At 46.7% G+C, this 13176-nt stretch overlaps 2 long non-coding RNA genes across 2 annotated transcripts; one reads left to right on the top strand and one right to left on the bottom strand.

Moving 5' to 3' along the window:
* The first annotated feature begins 9245 nt into the window (after positions 1–9245).
* On the top strand, positions 9246–9981 carry LOC118170404. Its single transcript, XR_004752701.1, has 2 exons — positions 9246–9338; positions 9633–9981. It is a non-coding gene; the product is annotated as an uncharacterized LOC118170404 (long non-coding RNA).
* Positions 9796–11151, bottom strand: LOC118170403. The gene is made up of 3 exons (XR_004752700.1): positions 10986–11151; positions 10075–10164; positions 9796–9930 (listed from the first exon to the last, which is right to left on the bottom strand). It is a non-coding gene; the product is annotated as an uncharacterized LOC118170403 (long non-coding RNA).
* Between the last annotated feature and the right edge of the window lie 2025 nt (positions 11152–13176).

Raw genomic sequence — 13176 nt, 5'->3', positions numbered from 1 at the left:
AATTGTCCCAGGCAGAGTACAAAAATGCCATCAGAAATAAGGGAAAAGCCTCTTTGATGTGGTATTGCAATAAGAAAACATAGAGCTGAAAACCCTTTCCAGCACCTGTATATGACTAGAGAAAGTGAATCATTGTGGATGATGCAGATAGAATAATTTGAATGCAGTACTGAAATTTGGGCAGGAATTGTATCAAACCAGGCAATGTAGATAGGGGCTGCACCTGCAGCGTGTTCAGCAACAAATGCAGTGAAAATGGAAAGCAACAGCTGACCAGCTGTAAGTCATTTACTGTGTTCTGCAATAAGCCTTACAGAAAAATTTATGGAGCAGATGGGCACAAAGTGTTCATGGCCTTCTGTGTGCCTTTTCATAAACAGATACAAGTGAACGCATCCTAGGAATTCCTCACTGAGGCTCTCGGGTGGTGTAAAAACATCAAATAGGCCTGCTGAAGAGGAGTCTTGAACTTTGCAATGAAACCATCATGGATGCAATCAAAGATAGTGCTTGTTACAGGTGCAGCATTTGCTCATCTAATACACCTTATAAAAGACCAGGATGATGTAATTAGAGCATCTGGTGCTCCAAGTGAGACTAAATTAAAAGCCCCCCATATGAGGTTAGAAATAGGGGAGATCTTAGCAGGGATTTTTCACTAACCCATAAAAGCACTAATGTTTTACACTTCACTTCAACTGTGGGCACTCCTGGGCCACTGAGAGGGATGCTGGGGGCTCTGTTCTCTGCTTCTCAGTGCTCCTGCCCTTGACCTGATAGGGAGGGCAAGCCAGGAACCAGACCCAGATCCATGGTGGTTTTTGCACCACTCCTGTGCTGCCCGTGAGGCAGGATGGGTGTGTGGGGCTGTAGGTCTGTGTCTGGGTGCATAATCTCGCTGCACGGGGCTGCAAGCATCTGTGTCATGGGAGCACCAGGCTGCTGTGGGCCCCTGTGCTGTTTGGTTGCAATTGCTGTCAGCCTTCAGTAACAACAACAACAAAAAAACATAACTCTTCAGGTAGCACGAAACTTTGGGTGTTTTGTTTCGTTGAGTGTTTTTGATTGATACAAAAATGAAACGAAACCATGAAGAAATACATATACATGCACGTGAAATACAAATAATTTGCAGTAGCCTTTTCCCAATGGCTTAAGTGTGTATAAAAATCCCAGGTGTTTATTACTTTTGAGATGAAGGTCTAAGGTTACCTCAATGGATTGTGATTCATGTTATTCCCCAGAACAAGTCATTCATTCAGTGTTTCCAGTTCTAAATCTAGCAACTGTGAAATTTCTGATCCTTTCTAAAATCAGTGTAAAGGAGAGAGAGTATTACTTGCAGGGAAGTTTTGTCCTTTGTTGGAGCACCCAGTGGGCTCTGTGGTTGCTGCACTTACCACTACCCCGCTCCTGCCAGCTGCCTGCTCTGCCTCTTCGCAGCACCAGCCCTGTGCGAAGGGAAGCCCCCAAGTTTTCTGTTTGTATAGCTTTTGGTACTGGGCACTTCGTTTGAAGTTTCTTCTTGGTAATGTGAATAAATAGTAATAATCAGAGTGGCAGTTTGCACTGAGCGACAACAAATCGGCTACATGAGTGGTGTGCCAGGATGAGGCTGGTTAGCAGTTTCTGAGGGGACGTGGATGTTGTCATGGGGTTATTTTCAGCCAGTTTTGTGCCATGATTTAATTCTTGTATGGTAACGGTATCAGAAGATTTATTGCATTTACAGAGTTTGAGACTATTAGCTGTGAGAAGGTAGATGCACTAAATTACATAGTGTACAGAACACGTAAGTGTGATAGGAGAATAATGTTACTGGCATATGAGAATAAAAGGCCCAAAGCCCTGTTTTATCATACCATAAATATGCTGTGCTAGGGGCTCTTAACATAAAATGAAAGTAGAGGGGTTTTTAATGTTTGTTACAAAGGAGTCCTCCTTGCACTTGGATGGAAGAATCCCCTTCTCCAGCGGTGACTTCATGTGGCCACTTGCCTGGGGAGTTCTCTGAGGTCTGCTGTGATAAAAGATTATCAAATACTGTGAAATTATAGACTTCTATTCAGCAATCAAAGTCTGCTTATAAAAAAAATCCAGATAATTTGTTTACCATCTTGGAAAAAAAAAAAAAAAGGCAAAAATTGGGTAAAGTAGGACATTCTTTTCTGTATAAAATAATGTTAAATAGTAATTATTAAAATGATTCATTTTGGAGTTAACAAAAAAATGTATCATTGAAGTGACAGATTTTCCCGATTCCAAAAAAAAAAAAAAAAAAAAAAAAAAAAAAAAAAAAAACTTCTGTTGATTTCACTGGTTTATGAAAATGGAGTGCATGAACTACTGTGTGAAGAGCCTCCCTGCAAAGCCATGCATAAGGCAGGCGATGTGAGATTTCAGTTCTATACTCAGTGTTGTACAGCTAGTTCCTGGGCTAGTGCAGGCTACCTATAAAGTTAATTATGGTCAAAAGGTACAAAAAGTAATAATGTAAAGGTAGTAACTGTGCAATAGGAAATTCTTCTTGGCATCAGTCTTTTATAACATCACAGGAAATATATGATAAAAATTAATTGGGGGAATAACCAAAAAATGTAGCAAAGTGTGGTTAGAAAAGTGGGGGGGAAATGTGTTTAGAGAAATATAATATTTACCTGAACTGAACAGTTGTTTTTGGTACATTGTTTGTTTACTGGGAAAAAGCCCTGGGATTATGACATGTCTAGGAAGGAGGGCTCAGGTTTTGCCTTATAGGATTGACAGCCGCATCTGGAACCTGGTTAGGAATGTACCTGGAACACCTTGGTGTAGTGCTTCTGTGACTCTTGTGATCTGCTGAGGCACGGAGCATTCAGTGCTCCACAGGGCAGCCACAGGGCAAAAGCTTTGGGGCAGGCAAGTCCTGGGGTTTTGGCTGTCCCTGCACAGGACGTGGCCCCAAGCTGCAGCCGTGGCCCAGCCGATGCCCGAGCACCTGTCCAGCGGGGAGCAGAGTCACCAGGAGACAAAAGAGAGTTGCCCCTCCTCCCTGCCCCACTCCTAGGATGAGAGATGGAGGTTCACATCCCTTCAGGCAGTGAGGGGACTGAACACGGATCTCCCACATCCTGGGTCAGTGTCCTAATTACTGGGTTAGTGGATAAAAGGGGAATGACAGCAGCTGTGGTGCATCTAACCTCTTGTTTCATTTGTGATTTTTTTTTTTTTCCTATTGCAACTGCCCCAAATGCAACATTTTGGCTGAAACAAAGCACTTTCCTAGATGCAAAATTTACAGAGGTTGTCTTGTTTCAGCAACAACAACAACAACAAAAATATTTCAGATTGATCTGAATGTGGATTTTTTTTCTGCTTATTTTAGTTTCATTCAGTTTCTCTACAGGAGAATCAATTATTTGCACAGAGCTATTTGTAAATGTTAAACAAACAAACAAAAAAAAACACCAGATGGGCTTTGTCAGAGGACAGTGGCCTACAAAACCTCAGCCCAGCCTGGTGGGCTGTGTCCTCCCCCTGGGAGGCTGCATGACTGAGGCTGTCAGATAGGCTCATCCCTGAGAACAGGAAGGGTTGGCTAGAGGCACCTCAACACTACTGAAATACTGAATGCTATGGAATATATATATATATATACACACTGATTCAGGAGCAGTTTAGTAAAAATGTGGAAATCTATGCTCCTTTTAGGCCTTTCTGATCCCATATGGAGCACTTCTCGAAGTGTGGTTAGGAACCAGCCAGAACAGAGAAGGACTTGATACAAGTTTTCCAGTGGCTAATTTTGGCAAGTGCTTGCAGGGGTTTGCTGTGTTCAGATGCTTTCTTTGTGTCAGGACAAACCAGCAGATGATAAAGCTACCAAGCCTCAGTTGTGAGTGCTCAGTGAAATGAGGAGAGCTGTGCTGAGGACAGGGGGATCAGAGCTCAGGTGGTGAGGAGCTGAACGCAGCCATAAAGTCTCTGCTAGGGAAGGGGACTGTGGTCAGCATTCCTACTCTTTTAAGTGTTCATAACTCTGTTTCATTTGTGTTACCCATCTGCTGATTGGGAGTGGCTTGTCACAGCCAACACTGTTGCCAGAAGCAAAGGTGTTACTCTACTTTTACTACTCCCTTCTTTGTGCCATTGTGGATTTCAATATATCTGCAAAAGTCATTTTATAAATGACATAAATGTGCTTGGAACATTACAGCAGGGAAAATATGACAGCAGTAATACTATAGAGCGTAATTCCTGCCTCAGGAACTTGCTGTCCAAGGGCCTGAACATGTTCTTTGTGCTTAGGAAGGGAGCAGCATGTAGGTGTTAGCTCTGCTTGGCTTAACACAAGATTTGGGGGTACTATAAATGGGCAGGAAGAGGAGCTGAGAACTGACCTGAGACTCTCCAGAGATGACAATCTGATTTGAGCATCACCCCAAGCTTCTGATGCTCTGAAACATTCCCCTGCAAGGGGAGTAGGAAGGGTTTCTGTTCCTTGTTGTCATTAATGGGAAATGTGCTGGAGTTTTGTTTGGGAAAAACAAAACAGAAACCTGTGAGAGTTTACATTTCATTTAATTCAAAATGGTTAAAAAGGCAAAAACACAAAAGATAATCTGTAATTTGCATGGCTGTGCTTAACGCTTCTCAGGTGCAGCAGACTCACCCCCTCAGGACCAGGCCCTGAGGGGGCACTGTGAAGAGGAGTGCTGGAGAGGAGCATATGGAAAATGAACACGAAACAAAAGCTTGAGTGGAGGTGGGTGGGTTAGGGAGCTGGAGGAGAGGGAGCCTGGTCTGTGCAGTGCAATGTACATAGAAAATGAATGTATGCAGAAACCGAAATGTGTTCAGCTGCAGTCATGCTCAAGTAGTCCATGCAGGCACTCCCTGGACGTGTGTGTGCAGCACAACGCCATGCTATGCCAGCTGCTGGAGGTACGGGCAGGACATGTCTGCCTGTGGTGAACAGAGCAATGGGGAGAGGGGTGCAAGATATGCACAGGGAGAAGCCACAGAGCAGAAAGCTACAAAAGATGAAAATACGTAGAGGAAGGGCTGGTATTTTTTTGATAAAACTGACTGGTTGTTCATAATTAAACTAAATCCTACCTCTAAGGCCACTTGAGTTTTTTGCCAGGATCACAAAGCTGTTCCAATCTCCACTAGTATGGGATCTTGCATTAAGTGAGTGCTGGTATCTGCAGGGCTATCTCAGCTTTTTTCTCCCATGCCTTATAGGAAGCTTCATTAATCAGGAAGGTACTGAGTTCTGGAAGGCTCCAGGCCCCACTGAAGGGCTCTGGGGCTCATTGAAACATCCTCAGCAGGTAGCAGTGTCACACAGGATGCCAGCCTGATCCTCATTCCATTTAGAATTTCCACCGTGGTGAGTGTCCCAATGACTTTGTGCTCTGCTAAGTACTGCTGTGATCTGAGCTCAGTTAGCTGCAGGAGACATCCGTGGCTGCTGCTTTACCCAGATAGAACGATCTGTGTGGGAAAGACAAGCCACCACTCTGGGATGGGGTTCCCTGGGACTAAAAAGTAACTTGGCAAGCTTCCTTGTCCCCTGGAGTTAAACACTTTTTAAGAAGGATGCCTTATTGGTTCCTTCTCCTGGTTGAACTTAAATACAGTTATCCTTATATCAAACAGCTGTTACAATCCCACAAATCTTTAAATGTTGATCTCTATCAGATTTTTATTAGCAGAACTTATTACCATCTAACTTCCTTCTAGACCTGTGCATTACCTGTTATGGCATGGGAGCGGGGTGCACACAGCTCAGGTGCTGTGGGCTTGTTCAAGCCTTTGGCTTTGCTGGAGGCAGGAGCAGCACCATGTCCCCTGACAGTCTTCCTGCTGTCACATCCCCTGCTCTCTGCAGTTGGGCAGGTGGGTGAGGGTAGCTGTGCCACGTGCCCATGCCGTTGTTTTTCCACAGCAGGTGTTTCAAGTCTGAAGGGGCTGTCACAGTCTGCTCGATGGAAAGGGCAAACAGTGTCCCCAGCACACCTGGGGTGTGGTTCCTCTGCCTTGATGCAGGCACCGAGTGGTCCCTGTTTGTTAGGGGGAGAAACTGAGAAAGGCCACTTTGTTTGCTTGTAGGCACTATTTTTTTTGGTGAGCAAATTGTCAGGATAGGCAGCACGTCTTTTATACTTAGTCTTTCTATCAGAATCCAAGACAGCTGATGACTTTATACTGGGCATTCATTTTAGATCTGCTGAGCCCACAGAAATCAATAGTTTTCCATTATCGGGTCTGGTTGGGTCACTAGTCTGTCAATGAGCTGTTACAGTTGCTGTACAAGGGTGAACCTGACCAGTCAATTGCTGCTGACAAGAAGAAAACACACTGACAGCCATGAGAACAAGTCAGAACACAGATTTGCACTTTGGTTCACCATCCGAGGAGACTCAGAGGGGGCCACTTCCAAGATGTAGGGCACATGCGGTGGGAGAAGGGGCCTCCTCCTTTCCAGGAGGGCCTTTGCTTTCCAGGGAAACAACATCTGTTTCCATAGTCCCAGATCTCAGAGAGCTTGCTAACTGGAGAAGAAGGAGCCAATCCCTTGGCACAGTGTGTTTCAAGCCAAAAAGGGACATGCTAATGAGAACACCACTACTGCCATGTCCAATAGGGCCTTCCTGAGGTGGCCATGGCTGGGAGAGGCCAAGCCCTGGGCTGCTGTGGGCACAGAGCACAGCCAGGCTGTGGGCACACATGTAACTGTGGGGCTCATGCTCCCTCTCGCCTGCCTGTGTTTCAACACTGACTTCCTATCAAACTTGAGCACTGAGCAAAAAATAAATATTTAGAAATTATCCCAATATTATGATTTTTAATTTTCAACTTTATTAGCTTATTTCAAGTGTTAAATCCTGACCGTTTTATTTACGCCTCCAGTCTTCTGTTTGATTCTTGCAGAAGTCAATATTCACTTGTGTTCCATCATCAAACCTGGTAATCAACTTTATCACTGGAAGCCAACTAGCTGGCTTTTAAAAAACACACTACCCAAAAGAAAGATAATTTTCTTTAAATGAGAAGAGAGGGAAGTATTTTTACCAGAGAAGAGCAAACGTTGATTTGCTGGTAATTAGAAGCGCCAGTCTTACATGACTTGCAGCACTTAGTAGCTTGAAATGCGTCAGATCTCTTACAGCATTAATTAAAAAGAATTTATGTTTTTTTAATAAAATGCTTCATGTTTTAGCCCCTTTCTTCCTCCCACCAAATGTGATTATGCGGGCTGAAGGGAATTCAGGTTAATATGTTGACACACTTAACAATGCAGGGTCATGTTGCACAATACGCCTGACTGCTTTGGTTCAGTGCAGCCCCTGACAGGTCCTAATCAACCCCTGCCCTAAAGGCAGAGGCAAGGAGAGGATTTTAATTACTGTTCTATACACGGGTTTGCCAGCATTAAATTGAGATGTAATTAGGCTGCCGCATTTTAATAATTGTCCTAGCTAATTGGGCAGACAAGTACGCTCCGCAGCGTGGTGTGACTAGATAATTAGTGTTTCCAAATGACAAAACTGGGGTCTTGATTATGGTTTCGGCGAGCGGGGCGGGGCCATCCCATGCTGTCCATCCCATCCCATCTTATCTCTTCACGTCCCATCCTATCCATCCATCGTGCCCCGTCCCGCCGGGCCCCGGCCCAGACATGGCGGAGGCGGGTGCAGTTCCTACCACGGCCGCCAGGGGGCTCCGCTCACGCGCGGCCTCTGCACGCTCTCGCTGCCTGTCCCCGGCCGGTACTGCTAACGGGCGCCGCCGTGTCACGGCGAGCCGCTGCCGGCAGGACGGTGGCATGCAAACGCCTCCCTAGCAAGCTACGAAATCGCCTTTATTTTATCTGCAGAAGGAGAAACAGTTTTGATTTTCCTACAGCCTGAGGGCTTCTTGGCTTTAAAGGTCTAGTTAGTTATTTTTTTCCCCACTGTATCAAGACTTTAACTCCTGACTGTTTCACGACACAACCCCAGGAGCACGGCGCAGTGTCTACGACCTCATTTCGGGGTTACACCGACTCGCACACCTTGGGTACCTCCAAGCCGCGGTGCCGGCACTGCCAGCCGGTATTTGCCAGCTCTGCCGCCGGGGAGAGCGCAGGTGCAGCCTGCGGAACGGCTGTGTTGTAACAGAGCCCGCAGCCCGCAGGTCGGATGGCACGAACTGAGCCACCACAAATACAGAGGGCTGATCTTCCAGCCCGTGTCCAAAGCAGAATTCGGGATGTCCTGGGAGGTGAGGGCGCTGGACCGCAGTGGCGAAATCTCCCTCCGCCCGGCCGGGTGCCCCTCGGCTTTTAAAATCTCTTTTTTTGACGCTGACGTACACTTGGGACCTCTGCTTTTCAGTAGCCGGCTTCTTTCCGAGCAGCCTCGGTCGCCTCCGCGCCCGGGTGGCTCCCGGGGAGCTCGGTCAGGCTCCATTTTGTCATCCCCCCGCCGGCGCGCGGGGGGCTCCGGGAGGAACGGGCAGGCTAGTGGTGCTCGTCTGAAGGTGACATCCAGCGCCAAGTCTGCGGTTAATCGAGTCCACTTGGTGAAGTTCAACAATTTGATTAAATTGTCTGTCTGCCCGAGCCCCGGTATTATTTATCTGTGCTGCGTTCGGTTCTCTTGCGGTGTAAAGCGATCTCCAGAGGTTAGATGTCCGGGGGGGCCGGCGGGCCCGCATCGACACGACACATAACACAACAAGAGCAGTCACTGCCCACTGCCCTGATCCTACAAGAAATCCTCTTTAGTCGGTCTCACCGGAGAAGCAGCAGTCGGTACTGGGGTGAGGGCTGGGCAGGATAGAAGCCATGGTGTGGCTCTCCTAAGGCCACTGTTGCTATTTACCAGCAAGTCATAACTTGGACGTGCCATTACTTAGCAATCCTTGCCAGCGATGTTTTTTTCTGCCTGGTGAGAAAGCTGGGGTTTTTCATACAGCGACACTGTTAAGACCATCTTAGTACTTGTGCAAAGCTTTTGTGGTGGGGTCTCAGCACGGTGGAAGCTGAAGGCCACCCAAACGCGGCACAGCATGCAGGTGTGTGAGTTGTGCCCTGATTCTGGCAGGAGATGCACTGTACCTGAACTGCCCACCCTGACCTGGCTGCCGTGTCGTCCCAGGTATTTTTTTGGCTAAGATGCTCCGGTCTTGGGACCTGGTGGTGTTAGAAAATCTAGTTGGTGCAACCATTCTGATAGGTTAAAGTACAGAAAAAGTTGTCCTCAGCTCACACTGAGGAGGCTTCCTGGTCTGCAGACCTCCCCTCGGGTGTCAGTTCTGATGGTCCAGGCTGGGACGGACAAGTATAGCTGAAGAAATTAATTTACTTTGTAAGTATTTTTTTTCTTCTGGTTATCAATATTAGTTTTTTTTTTTTTTTTTTTTTTTCCTAATGAATGTAATGGTAATGAAAAAATTGTAAAAAACGAATAATTACATCTTTAAAATAAGCTGTATCTTTATTTACAGCTCTGCAATTGAAACAGTTCAGCTTAGTAGCGTTAAAACAGCACGATCCCCTTCCTGAGTACGCTGTTGTAGGAGCAGGAGAGACTTTGAAACTGGCACTGGGTTTTCATTCGCACTCTGCGACGCGCTGTCTTGCTTTTCTTCTGCTCCGAAAGGTGACCGAGAAGCGCTGCGATCAGGTTCGTACCTTCCCACCTGTGCCGGAGGAGGAAGAGGAGGAGAAGGAGGAGAGCCCCGGAGCCGCCGTGGGCAGGGCGAGGGACGCCGACAAAAGAGAGCCCCGAGCGAGAGCCGCGGGTTCTGCTTGCGAGTTTGGAGGCATTTTAAGTCTAAGGGATAAGTGACAGGGCCATCATTTCCCCGGCTCGGCTGCTTTCGGATTCGTCTGCGAGGGTGAAGTCTTGCTAACAGCTCGTGTATCTGTATATTTAATTGCGACCTGGCTGCATATTCCTGTTGAGGAAGGATGCAGATGACAAGTGAGTCTATAAAAAAAAATAAAAATCAGTTGACAAAAACAAGAAAGGAATAACTGACAGATGAAACGACAGCCGATGCGGAGCTAACTGGCAGACGCATCAGTACAAAGTCATATACCTTCTGAGAGGAGTAGCAGTTTGTTTTATTCCGGTTCTCCAGAGTTTTATCTACTGTCGGTGTGAAGGGGGAGAGAGGAGCTAATGTGCCCTGTTTAGGATACAAGCATGCAGATTAGATCAGATTTAAGCCTCAAAATTTAGAATAGTTAGAGGCATGAAGCAGAATCCCCTCACAGAGGAAAACAGAATGACACTTTTAAATACTTTTTTTTTTTTTTTTTTTTTTTTTTTTTTTTTTTTAAAGGCGTTTCCAAGCTGTTTGAACGCATTCAGCGAGCGAGGTCCGGGGGTGCTGCGGGTGCGCGGCCGCCGCTGCCCGGCCCAGGAGAGCAGCAGCCCAGCCCCGTCTTCTCCACTTTTATGTTACTTTAAGTTTTCAATGAGGCTGGTGTAATTACTGGGCGTTTAACTTTTTGCCAGGCTCTTTCATTATGGCTTTGCATTTGCACCTCGCTTTTAAGAGAAGTAATAACATTCACAGTCGGGGGCAAATCCTGTTAATGAACAAATTAAAGTTCAAACAGTTATTCAAGTTCACAGCCCCGCTCGCTGCTCCTTTAATAAGAGTTATACATGTTACTTTCTCTTGAGATCACTCCCCCTTTTATTACTTTTTAAGCTTTTCATAAGCACTGACGGGATATAGGGGCAGCTCCCAGCCTCTGAAGAGCCCACAAATCCTGACGGGAGACCTAATCCGGCCTTAATTTGACAACTTTTGTAAAACGCATAAAAGCTCGGGTGCCACCCTTGTGCGCTCCAATGACTGCATCGCGGGGAGCCCAGCCGGGGGGAGCCGCACCCATGCAGGCACGGCGGGAGGGGTCCCATACTCTCGCTCCCTCTTTCTCCCCCCGCGCCGCTTTCCTCCTTCCCTCCGACCCTTTCGCGGCTGCAGTGCGCGCTCACCTCGCTGTTTGCATGTCATGAATCTTAATTCCCCGCGGGGGGGGGCTGCCTAGCCCCGGGGAACGCCGGGGCCCGGGGGCGGTGGCGGGGTCCGGCCATCCGCCGGGTTTGACGCCGGTTCAAGACAGTGCCAGTGCCAAAGCGCTGTCTGTGTACAAATGGAGGAGATCACACTCCCCATTATCTACCTCCTGGCGAGTGTTTGATTTGTGACATCAAAAGCTTATCAAGGCAAGCACGCACACACACACAAAATAAAATAAAATAAAATAAAATAAAATAAAATAAAATAAAATAAAATAAAATAAAATAAAATAAAATAAACACTCTTGATGGAGGGACATCGCTCCGGTTTGGGTGATCCTGGGGGAAAAGAGGAGAGGGGGCCCGGTACTGTCAGGCGATGGGGACCGCTCCCCCTTCCCGGCCGCGGCGCTCCTCGGGCGCGCAGGGCAGCGCGGAGGGGGGCACGGCGGGGCGGCCCCGCCGCGCTGCGCCTGGGGCTGCGGGGAGATCCTGAATCCTCGCAGTCATCCGCACACAAGTGGCTTGATATAATCACCATGACAACTGCCGTCTATGAGCATACAAATAATAGAGATGAAATAGACAAAAGATTAGCATGCCAAGAAAAGTACAATAAGTTTCTTATTTAGCATTTAGATAACTGTCTTTCCTTCGGAGTAGGCTTCAAAGTTGAACCCAGTTTAGACCAAGAGGATTAATTCTTTCTCCCGCATGCTTCATTGAATCTCTCATTACCAAACTTTGTCTGTATTGATGTAAGATTTGATTGAAGATTAGAGCATTTAGCAAATCTTGCTTTTCTGCATGTATCAGGCCTTTTCAAGCGCAGCCCGCGCTGCCCAGTGGTCAATACCCTTACTTTTATCCAGTGTCTGCTTCATTTAAACTTAATCAACTCCCTCAATGAACTGGAACAGGGAAACGTCCCTGCGGTAAGAATGTTGTGCTTTTCTTAGATAATTCTTTGCTCCCCTTCCCAATCCGCTGGCTTTAAACCCAAAATTGCTCTCTGATGAACTTAATCAATATGATAATGACCACTGGGGTTGAATGGCTTTGCCTGGGCTCAGCGTGGAAAAGGTAGATGGCTGTGCCCATTACCCAAACCCAACTTCTCCTTGTCTCGCCTTTCCTTTTGTGTGCGCTGCTCCCACCTTTCTTCCTCCCTTCCTCCCTCCCTTCCCTTCCCCCCTTTCTTTCTCTTCTTGCCTGCCTCCCCCACCCCCTCCTCGACACCGAGCGCTGCCAGGCTGCAGAATGATGCATCTCTGTGCGGGAGGAGGACTCGTATGTCACCGCCAGGAGAAGCAGAGCAGACCGATTGGCTGGGTGAATTATCTGGCTTGTTGCGGTGAATTATTTGCGCTGTTCCCTTTACCAGTCAACAAGTTTCTGAGGTATAGCGCAGATCAATCAAAGCTGACAGAGCGCATGTGAAGCTTTTACTGTGTAAATCTGGACCTCTTGTCCTGGCTTCGTTGGCACTGGCATCTGTATATCATCTTTATACTGCTACCAGTAGAGCAATTTCAAAAGTATTTGCAAGGAAAATGGATGTCCCCATCTGTTCCCGGAATCATAAATGTGCCACTTTCGGAGGGTTTTCACTGGTAATCATATCTTTAATGATGAACAAACTTGTGATATATACCTTTCCATAAAATGGGGTTTTCTTCACTTTATTGTGATTGGCTAGGATAAATAGCTTTTCCATATGTTAGGGAGATAAAACATAAGATTACCAGGGCTCGTTTGTTTGATCGTAAACAAAAGAAACAATTCAAACACTCCTTAAACAGGAACAACTGCAGAATTAAATTGTATTAATAGGCTATCGATGGGTCAGGAGGTAAACAACCGTCCCCATGGAAAAGACAGCTCCTAGAAAATAAGAATAGACGGGCTCCCTCGCTGCTCGAGTGACTTTAATGCAGACGCAGATGTTAAATACTCGATGCTCGGTTTTAATTTTAACAAATATTTTGTCTTTGTCTCTCTGGTCTCCAGCCTGGCTTTGAATTTCCGTGTCCACACTGGCGCGCAGGCGGTGCCGTGAAGTAGGCTGCCCGTTGCTATATTTAGAAAGCAGCTCGAAGAGAACACGTCCTTAGGAATCCGGACTGGTTTGTTGTAAATATCCCTCAAGTGCCGGCACTGTAAAAAT

Source organism: Oxyura jamaicensis, chromosome 8 (assembly GCF_011077185.1).
Source record: "Oxyura jamaicensis isolate SHBP4307 breed ruddy duck chromosome 8, BPBGC_Ojam_1.0, whole genome shotgun sequence".
Classification (NCBI taxonomy): Eukaryota; Metazoa; Chordata; class Aves; order Anseriformes; family Anatidae; genus Oxyura; species Oxyura jamaicensis.
This window is presented reverse-complemented; position numbering and strand designations above follow the sequence as displayed.